Source organism: Siniperca chuatsi, linkage group LG16 (assembly GCF_020085105.1).
Source record: "Siniperca chuatsi isolate FFG_IHB_CAS linkage group LG16, ASM2008510v1, whole genome shotgun sequence".
In the NCBI taxonomy this organism is placed as follows: Eukaryota; Metazoa; Chordata; class Actinopteri; order Centrarchiformes; family Sinipercidae; genus Siniperca; species Siniperca chuatsi.
Window position 1 is genome coordinate 9460517 of NC_058057.1, and position 11023 is coordinate 9471539.

Below are 11023 nucleotides of genomic sequence, written 5' to 3' on the forward strand. Positions count from 1 at the left end.
GTACACATTCACAGCATGAAATTAAAAACACCAGTGTGTGTTTTTGCAAAACCAGCAACTTAACACTTTGTTGCTGAAATACTGTTTTTGATTTGATTACAAGATATGAGACATTAGAACTATTGGTCAGCAGTGTGCTGGTTACTGATCCACAGCAGACGCTGCCGGAGGTGACTGACAGGGTCATGCCTGCGTGTGTGTGGGTGTGTTTGTATGTGTATATCTTCTGTGTGTGTTTGCTTCCATGTAACAAAAATAGTGCCCCTTCATGGGCCCCAGCTCTGACACACTGCTACTAATAGGGAAGGTACGTGTGAGTGCCCATATGTATATGTGTGTGTGGACGTAGCCCTTCCCTGACCGTGGCCCTGTCCACATCTTAGCATGCTCATTTATAGCCAAGCAGCCCATCCATCTTAATAGAGGAGAGAAGTGCAAAGAGCTGATGAAATGCCAGACATGATCACTATTCACTCAATGGGGGCGAGGAGAGAGGAGCAAGAGGAGGGAGTCGCAGGGAAAGATGAGAGGAGGGGAGATGGAGGAGGCAGGGTGAGGGAGCACAGAGGGAGTGAAAGTGAGGAGGGGGGAAGAAGGATGGGGTGAGAAAAAGAGAGGTCGCAAGTTGATTATCCCTGTAGGTGATAATAATGATCGGATCCTCTCTCTTCTTCTGTCTGTGTCTTGCTGTTCGAGTGACGGCCACATGAAAGCTGCTGAACAGGCCACATGAGAACATGATGTCTATTTGTCTCTCTCTCTCTCACACTCACACACACTTTCATACACACGCTAATCTTTGGCTTCTCTTTGTTGAAGTGATTATTTTCTTATAATCAAGGTCCTAAAAGTTTGGAACAATTTGGCAGAAAGGTTGTTTGACGAGCACATACTGTATCACCGCCGGCGTTAGATCACACTGCGCTCTGTGTACGTGGTGGGGCCATACTGAGACCTGGCCTGGAATGGGCTGGTGTGTGTGTGTGTGTGTGTGTGTGTGTCAGTGGGGGGTAGGACGTCTGCTGAGAGGTGGGGAATGGCAAGAGGATATTTTGCAATGTGCTGTGAGACTGTGCTGACACAGGACACTGCGTCTTCATACAACAACAGAGCTGTCACTCTCTCTCTCAGGCACGAGGTGCACAAGGGATTCGGTGAGTCAATATTTACATGTTTACCTGCTGACATCATAATACGGTTTGGGAAATAATGCAAGTTAGGCAGAGCTCATAAATAAAATAGCAACTTTGAGTATAGCAAAAGGAATATGCTCTGAGTCAAAGTCAGGATAAACCCTGCTACAGCACGTATGTGTAGGTATAAATCTTATTTCCACTGAAAGACTCCACACACCTGCAGCCTTTTTCATACTTGGAGGAACATTGCTGGCTCCAAATGTCTGTATAAGGCAGTGGTTTTTGTCATTCACTTATATCTTTGTTTACTCATGACGGTTCTCTATAGAGTAGTTTTCTTCTCCTTACTATAGACACTCTACTGAGACTTTAGTAACCTTACTAGCAGTTATCTAAGCATTGTGTAGCCCCCAGTTTTATTATTTGTTACATGCAATTATAGAAATGTACAGCCCAAGAGCACTCACAAGAGCAGCTACACTCAAGTTAAAAAGAAATGATCAGAACGTAAGATGTTTGTAGGTTCAGGTTGGAGTTTCATCCTGTAAGCAGTTGGAATGAACCAGTATTGAAAATGTAGTATGTATTGGGGCTGTTGATGTAGAGTGCCATTTCCCAAAGGGCAGTTACTTAATGGAAAAACACACTCAATGAAAACACATCTTGGAAATGATCACCTGACATGAACAGATCTGAGAAATGTCTTCTGCAACTTAAAATTGGGCTCATTGACATTATTTCATCTCTAGTGGTTTAAAAACATTTTTGTTTCATTTGCAGAATAAATGATACTTAAAGGGACAGTTCACCCCAAAATCAAAAATACACATTTCCCCTCTTACCTGTAGTGCTGTTTATCCATCTGGATTGTTTTGGTGTGAGTTTTGGAGATATCGGCCGTAGAGATATCTGCATGTTTTAAATATAATGGAACAATATGGCACTCAGCTTGTGATGCTCAAACTGCCAAAAAAAACCCCAACAACAACAGCAATGTCTCTTTCCAGAAATCACAACCCGGTTACTCAAGATAATCCACAGACCTTGTTGTGAGCAGTTTCATGTAGGAACTATCGGTAAAAATAGTTCCTACACGAAACTGCTCACAACAAGGTCTGTGGATTATCTTGAGAAACCGGGTCATGATTTCCGCAAATCTTGCTTTACTGTGCAATGTAAACAATAACGTTGTGATCAAGAAGGAGGAAGATGTCATTACACCCTTAATTTAGAATTATGAAACATTTTTTAAACCCAGCAAACCCAGACAAAGCAACACTCATATGTTCTGATTGCTTAATAAAGAGGACCTGATTTATCTTATCATTGCATGCGATGTGTTCACTTGTTGGTCTATTCAGCAAGATAAATCAAGCACACATCAAAGCAGTTCAAATATTTAAAACCCTATTCATGTTTTGTATATTTTGCCTGCAGGTCTGAAAGCCAGGACCACAGAGGGCAGTGCGGTGAGGTGAACCTGGGAAAGCGAGCAACAGCTGTGAGAAACCATCAGATCTGCCATTCCTCACACTTCAACAGCCAACAAGAAAGCGATTTATGACGGCCGAGAGAGGGAGAGAAAGAGACTGAGAGAAAGAAGGACAGAGAAAAAAGGACAGACAGGGGAGACGGAGAAATAAACATAGAGAAAGAGGGAGAAAGAATGAAATAAACAGAGAAAGAAGTAAAGACAGAGGAGCTGAAAGGAGATGTGATAAAGCAAGCGAAATGAAAGGGGAAAGAAAGATAAATACACAGAGAAAAGAGAGTGACAGAGAGATAACAAGATGGCCGACTGGGATAGACTAAAGGACAGAGGTGGTAGTGTTTGGACTCACAGATGAAACCATTTAAAGAAGAGAACAACTCATCTACATACTGTGCGGTGTGTATTATACATGTGTATGATCCTGTTTTCTGATTCTCCCGCGTCCACAAAACCCACAGAGGGATAGAGCGCTTGATCAGCACTGCAACATACATGAAGTGTGCACACAGACCGCCACACACACACATCAGCTCCAAGGTCGTGCCTTTTACAGAGAGTGAGCAGACAAGCGGGACAGCTGAGCGAATAGCGGCACAGTGCTACAGCCAAAAGGCATGGCAGGCAGCCTAATGACAGGCTTAGACACTCGGATATAACAGCATCTTTCTATATGCTAAAGAGATTATTGTGGTAAACTACCATACCTATAGCAAGGTCAAAGGACAGAATGATTCACCAGCACAGGTGTGGTTGACCTCATGTCCTCCAGGTAAGGAACACACACTGATCCAACCTGCTGCTCCAAGAAATTAAACATATTTCCTTCTACAGCTCCCCACCCCCACCCCCCACCTCCACACATACACACATTTCCTCCTGTCGCGTTCTCCATTTCTGTCTGCTTGTCTTGTCTGCGGTGGGTTGGTGCTGTGGAAAGCTTCGTTTATTTGGTCTTTTAATACAAGCTGACCCCTGTCCCTTGGTTGTGTGTGTGTGTATGTGCGTGTGTGTATGTGCGTGTGTGTATGTGTGTGTGTGTGTGTGTGTGTGTGTGTGTGTGTGTGTGTGTGTGTGTGTGTGTGTGTGTGAATGTATGTGTGCGCACAGGTCCAGAGAGCACTCTCCCATGACAACTACGTCAACGACCCAGAGACAGTGTCGACAGAAGACCACACCACACGGGGAGAACACACACATTAACTCAACACGCACACATGCATACGCACATGCACACAAATAAACTTTAACACATACACACCCATATATCCATAAAAAAAGTATAGCGCATAGAAGAATATTTTTTGTGTGTGTGTTTTGGTCTTGAGGAAATCTTCAGCATGTGTTAGATGAATCCCAGGGGTTCTCACTCAACTCTGATTGGCCGGCCGGCTTGCTGTGTTTGTTTCCACAGCAACAGAGCTGTCACTGCCTCCTACCACCCAGGTAGAGCTGTCAATCACTCTGGCTCCCGGCCAACCACACGCAGGCCTCGCTGCAACCAATCACAACACAGATCCTGTCCTGAAAATTACCAATAGTCTGATATCAATAATCCCGATCGTAAGAAATTATAAATGACTTTTTAAAACAAAGTTAGAATGTTTTACTAGAAACAAAGGAAAACATTTATAGAGCTTCTGCTTTATGTTGGAAACAACTCTGGTTTCCAATTGGATTTAGAGAAAATCATAAAGGTTAATTTAAAAAGATGAAATATTTCAGTACTAAAATTCAAAACAGACATTGTTTAATCACAACTTGGCCTTTGCCTAAAGAAAATTGGCCATATCCAGATCTTTAATCACAACCTTCCATTTGGTGCTGTTCCTTATGCGTTTCGTCATACCTTAAATCACATCATCCGCTCCTTATTGCCCCTCTTATTTATTACACAAATACTCCAGAGGGTGGATTTCCAAACAATCATAATCCATCTTCAAAAGCTGACTTCACTTTAGTTTCTATTTCTCCTCTTGTCTTAAAATGAAGAATCTCAAAGAACAGTCAGTTTACTGTGACAGTAAATATGGGGGTTGTTGATGTGTCAATAGTCAAAGGCTGGATTTGAAATAATACATTCTACTGAGATATAACAGTGCCAGGGCTACTACTGAATGGATCGTGCATGCTTGCTCATTGGCATGGTTTACTGGGACACCTGAATGGAGCAGAGCCATTTTTAACATTATTAATTAGACCTACACTGTTTCTCCTATAACAAGTCCCATTTGCCACAGAGACAAAGGTCTATGAGCCAGTTTTAGCACAACTGTATGTTAACTGAACTAGAAAACTACACTGTGTGTCACTGTGTTGGGCAGTGAATTAGATTTATCACATTAATCCTGTTTTATGAGGAACTTCTGACATCATCAAATCATGTTTTCATGTTTTCTATCTATCATCTATACAAGTTACAATTTAAGAGCACATTTTTCAGTTCACTTATTACAACTCAACCAAACTCTATATTTAGCATTTAAGTCAGTCCCCTTGACACAGGACAGATTTTTTGACAAAGGCAATCCTGGGGTCATAAAAACTAAAAATAGAGCTTTTCTATTCTGGAGCTGAGGCGTATCTGAAGGCGATGAAAAGCAGGTGTAACACAATATAGGAGTCAGGGTCTTCAGAGCAATGTCGGGGAACCAGGACTGTCACATGTTCACAAAAATAGACACACATACACAAGACGTTTAGAGAAGGAAGCAGAGAGAAAGGGACAGACAGGCAGATGAATGTCACTATTACAAAAGCCTTTCCAGGTCTCATGAGGGGCAACTGTATTTGTTTTTGAATTATTGATATATGTACAGGTGTATGTGTGTGTTGGTCTGTGTGCGAGCAGTGTGGCAGTGGTGGCATTTATGACCTGAGATTAAATAGCTTTTTAAAGTATTTTTTAACTGTTGATTGTTTTTATAGCGCTTTTATCCAACGTCCAATTTATTACAATTTGCCTCTCATCCACACACTCACACACCGATGGCAGCGAGCTACCTAGCCCCAGTTTGTGCCTCTCATGTATTAGCATGCATTCAGGTCACAGAGGTAACCATCGGCTTCTCTGAGAGATAATTAACCGCTGATGTTTGAACAACTACATTGTGAGTTTGGCTGTCTTAAAACACAGTGATCATGGAGCACAGGAGGGGGCAAAACGGAGGTTTAACCAGCTGAGACCGTCTGTTCCAATCCTGACCAGATGTTGGCTGTAATTATTGCTTTTATTATTTGCCGATCGAAAGAGACAAAAGAAGACATTTAGCCATTTTCTACCGTAACCCTACACTGGTGTGGACGCATGACGCTTTCGCACTGAAACAGCATTCTCAAAATTAGCTACTGTCGCAGAACATTTGATAGCTGAAAATGTCATGCATCTGTCTCTTGGTCGGTGAATGTGATAATGGAATTATGTGCATCTGTGGTGTATGTATGTCAGTGCATCATTGTGTGTGTGTTAACACGTTTATGTGTTTTGTGTTAATCCCTGTCTTTGCTCAGCAGTCACACACACTGCTGCACACACACACAGAGCAGTTTGTCCCCTGTGGGCTACAGTAGCTCCCTCAGTGTGTCTGTGCCTCTGCTCAGCTGAATACAGTAGTCTTTTCACTGTAATCACTGATCAATAATAGTGATCAGAGGCCAATCATCAATACTGTTCCATCTGCTACCACTTGGCCTGAGCAAATAAATGCACACACTCGGGCTGGGGACACACAACATGACTGAATAGCCTCTAAAAAAGGCTTGACAGCAGACACTTAAAGCTTCTCTGTGGATTAAATTACTGTTTTCAAGATATGAGAATTATTCCAAACATAAATGAATGTCATCGAAACACACTCACATATACTAACAAAATAACAGGCACAATCGCCTCCCTCCAAGCCACACACACATATGCAGGTCTACAGTACGAACCCATCATTAATGCGTTGAGCCGGATGTTGCTGTGACCTTTCTCTTTTTAGGCCTGACCCCGGCAGATGACCCTAGAGAGGGATTAGTCTCTGATACGCCTAATTAACCCCACAGCACACTGCTCAGGCTGGAGCAGCAGCTACTCACCCACACTACAACACCCTGCTCCTGCTATATTTATACTTTCTTTCCCTCTTTCTGTCATTTGGCTGGGGTTCAGTGGGAGCCTCCTTTAGTTTTCATTAGTCTTCTCAAATAGAAAATGGCTATGAAGGAGAACACATTTTTCTGAGCTACAAGGTTTTTGTCCAACACCTGCAAAATCCATCTTCATACCCAAAACCACCTCACCTTAAAATCTACCTAAAATTTGCTTCTTAACCCCCTTAACCAAAAGTTTTCCAGACACCCCATCCACCTTGACCCATCCACAAATACTCCTCTGGCCCTAGCTAACCCCCGTGTAATCCCTACGAAGCCTAAACAAGTGTATTTTGACTGTGGGGTTTGCAGAAAGGAAGCAGATCGGATTTCCACAGGAGTTTAAAACCGACAAAAACATCTACATCGAAACCTGCGGAAATAAGCCTGTTAACATAACACACATGCACATGCAGACTTGCGCTGAGGTTAAAAAAGAGGTGACTAATCAGCTTACACCGCATGCCCATGGGTCGAAAAATATCCAATAACTGACTTCTCAAAATGAATCAAATAATATGTAAATTAATATTTAATGAGTCATATATCGAAGTTTGGATAGCATTAGGACTGCAGCTATTATAGCATGAATGAAAGGAGGATCAATCCAGTTTACAACCAAGAGCAACGCTTAAAAGACTCCTGTTCAATTTGCTCATGCTGCTCTGTGGTGCAGATCTTGGTGGTAGAAGCAAATATTCAAACGAGATGCTCATGATGCTGAGCATTAAGGCGTCCGCATGCTTCAGTTGAAGTGCTTTTGTCATCATATTTGGTTTGGAAAGAGCCACTAAGCCTGCAAACACCCTGAGTAAAGATGTCCTCATTTGAAATAGTTCTTCTTACTTCATGACGCGTCACTTCAGGCAAACACACACGCACACGTACACACGCACACACACACACACACACACACATGTCAAGTTATACACAGCTGTGTTCATAATCACAGTCGCACGCATACAGATAGAGTACAGTATGTAAAGTATCCTGGGATGGGTTAAGACAACGGAACTCGACACCCAACTACAAAACAGTTGCACAGAACCAGACACTCTATTTAGGAGGTTACCAAGCGACACCTCTCTAAGCTTTGATTTTTAATAGGCTGTAGTAAATAGCACCAACACTCTGACTTTTCATTTAGTTACTACGTTTATCTATAGATTTACGTGAAATATGAAACTCCCATCCTGTTCACACCTCCTTTGCTTTGTGTGTTTTAGAGTTGGTGTTTGCATACGCGCGTTTGTATTTCGCATCTGTGTAGGGTGGTTGAATTAAGTATGCTGTCAAATAAAATGCAGCCTAAAGACACCAGTTATCCATCAATGAACGCACGTACACGCATAAACCTGCAATGTTTCAAAGGGAGCATGCCTCCACAGCAACACACAGGAAACCAACCATGTCGCCCGAACATCAGCTTCAGTGTTTGTGTGTGTGTATGTTCTTTATCTCTTCACAGAGACTTATGGGTACCTCCCTACAGCTGCACCTTTTTCCTGGCTGAGTCATTTTGATAACTCAGTTGTTGTGAATGCATGTCTTTGTATCCATTACTGTATAGAAAGCATATGTATGTGTGTGTGTGTGTGTGTTTGTGTAACCTATCTACCAAGGCCAGTGTCTGCCACGCAGATGTGAAGGTGTGAAGGAAATGAAATAAACCACCTCCAAATGCTTAAGCGTATGTGTGTGTGTGTGTGTGTGTGACCTTGTGTGCCTGTGAAAGTGGGTGTGTGTGAGAAATTGTACACACACACTGTCACACTATCACATTACACATGATTGTAGTCACACAGTTCTATTGTTTGGGCGTGAATGTTCACTTTATTTTTAATTTCTGCGACATCTGTGGCTCATTGCTGCAGCGTTTCTCACGTTGAAGATATCACTTGTCAATCAAGTTTGAGAACATCTTCTATTTTTTTTTTTTTGGGCAGTCACTCATGTGAGGACAGGGAAGAGGGTCCGAGGCAGGGGGAGGGCAGAGAGGACGGAGGGGGGGAACTGGTTATTACAGCCATCCAGAGAGCAGGACAGATGGTTAGACACTGGTCAGAGTTACACAGCAAAAGGCTGTAAAAGAGCTATGAGAAAACCATGTGTGTGTCACCTAAGAACGCATACACACTCTTACACACAGATGCACACATACTGTATGTACACACTTGCCATGGGTGATGAGAAGAAAGGGTCTGAAGCAAAAGGAGAAACAGACATTCTAAAAAAAGCATAGTACCTTATTCCACAACAGACATATTACATTTCAGTCACTTGTCTTCACCAACTATTTTAATCAAACAAATTCCAAGGTGCTACAAACTAGCATCCCTAGGTAAAATCAGTGTCATCCCCTCTGCTTCCTCCTAGCCAGGAATCTCTCTCTCCCTCTCTCTCTGGGTGTTGTGTGTCTGTGCTTGATTACAGGGGTGGGATAAGGTGTGTGGGTGTCGGTTGGCAAGTGACCAATCAGCTTCAGTCTACTCTGCTTCAAATACTGGGCTTCAACTCCACCACAGATCGTAGGCTCAGCTACCCAGTTAGTCTTGAGCCAGCCTTTTGTTGTCTGTTGCCTTGTCAAAGCTTTATGCTAACCCGTGTTTCTTGTGCCTTCAGTTACTGCCTGCCTGGACCCGACTCCCGCCTCATTCCCAATCCTGCAAGCCCTGGACTCTGGATTCACTCCCTGGATCTCTGGATTTGCTCTGCTTGGCTATTCTGCCCGCTCCACCACCTCGTTTCCCTGGTTCACGGCTTAACCCCCACCTCTCCCCTCTTACTTAAGTATTGTGTCCAGTAAACTCTCTTTTGCATCAGCTTCCTTCCTCAGTGCTCTATGTCCTGCATTTGGGTTCGATATTATAAGTTCCTGTGCAACAATCAGTAACTCATTCTTAACCGAAGCGTTTCCAAAATGTCCCTTAAAGGTGGGGTATGCAATTTTAATCCAATACACGTCTTTTTGTCAAATTCAGCAACTCCTCGCGGTCTGCTAGCTGTCCTTTCAGTGTGTGCGCTGGGAAAAAAAATCTATTTGTACACAGCACTGTTCTAGCCATTCCAGCCATGATCAGTGTGTCAGGTAACGTTAAATGACTTGCCCACGGACATTCAGCTTACTTTCTACTTTACTTGCTGTGTCGTTGTTCGCTCTATATCTTGGTATTGGATTTCTCCAGAATCGCATACCCCACCTTATTTTTGCAGCTCTGGCCATCGGTTCATTTGGTAATTATTATTTTTCTTTTTTTTTTTTAAAGAAAAATCTACTCACCAAGTGAATTACTGAGATCTCTAACCTTAACGACATTGATGAAAATTGATCCAATGGGACAAAAAGAATGAGCAGTCACGACAGGTTGTAGACAAATCCACCTGATTAGTCTTTTTGGTGGAGAAAATGAAGGCGAACAGAAACTATTGCCCAAATTATCGGTCGAATTATTAGTGCCATTACAAAACGCTCACTGTCAGTTTTACCTCCAAATAAAGTGGTAGCAAACTGTCATCTTATTTAAAACCTGTATGATCGTCTGAGCACTCGTGTTGTTGCTCCATTTGCTATGTTGCATGAGTACAACATATGATGTTATAACCAATAGAAGCAATGACCAGAGCAACACAAATAAAACCTTGTAATTGTAATAAAAAAAAAATTCTTCATTTCAAAGCTTTGAAAATGCCTTTTCCATTTCTTCAAGTTATATCACACTTTGTGAAATGGCATCTTGAGTTTTCACGTTCAAGGTGCCATTTAACGGCAGATGACGATTCATTCACTTTTTCTGTAATTCAGCATGATATCTGCATTTGGTGTCTTTGGAAACTTTGCAAAAATGAATGATGCTTGTCTATACAGTATGTTTGTAGTGATAGTACCAAAGGCTGCATGGAGTCAAATAGCTAAACCCCAATCTAAGTCGACAACAGACAGGTGACATAATGTGAAAAAAAAAGTTTCTTCTTCCTCTATCTATTCATGTAGGGACAAAACACAGACAAAGCTTCTCAGATAATAAAAAAGGCAAAATAACAAGTAGCATCAACAACCTCTTTTCCCCAGCTCTGCTGTCAGCACCCTCAGGATCCGGGTGACACATCAGTTCACTGGAACCAGAGACAGGCGCCAAGGACGAGCCTAATCTGCTCACACATCTCTCTCTCTCTCTCTGTTTTCTCTGCTTTGGTCTGTCCCACTCTCCCCCTGTCTTTCTCTTTGCCTCTCTCTGGATTCTCTCCACTCACACCCAAGCTTACA

General features: G+C 42.5%; 1 long non-coding RNA gene across 2 annotated transcripts; it reads left to right on the forward strand.

Annotated features, from left to right (window-relative positions):
* Positions 1–1022: 1022 nt before the first annotated feature.
* Positions 1023–9753, forward strand: LOC122863141. 2 transcript variants are annotated; one of them, XR_006374924.1, is made up of 3 exons: positions 1023–1154; positions 2574–3024; positions 9382–9753. It is a non-coding gene; the product is annotated as an uncharacterized LOC122863141 (long non-coding RNA). The 2 variants fall into 2 exon arrangements; XR_006374923.1 differs by lacking the exon at positions 9382–9753 and adding an exon at positions 3736–5818.
* Positions 9754–11023: the final 1270 nt, after the last annotated feature.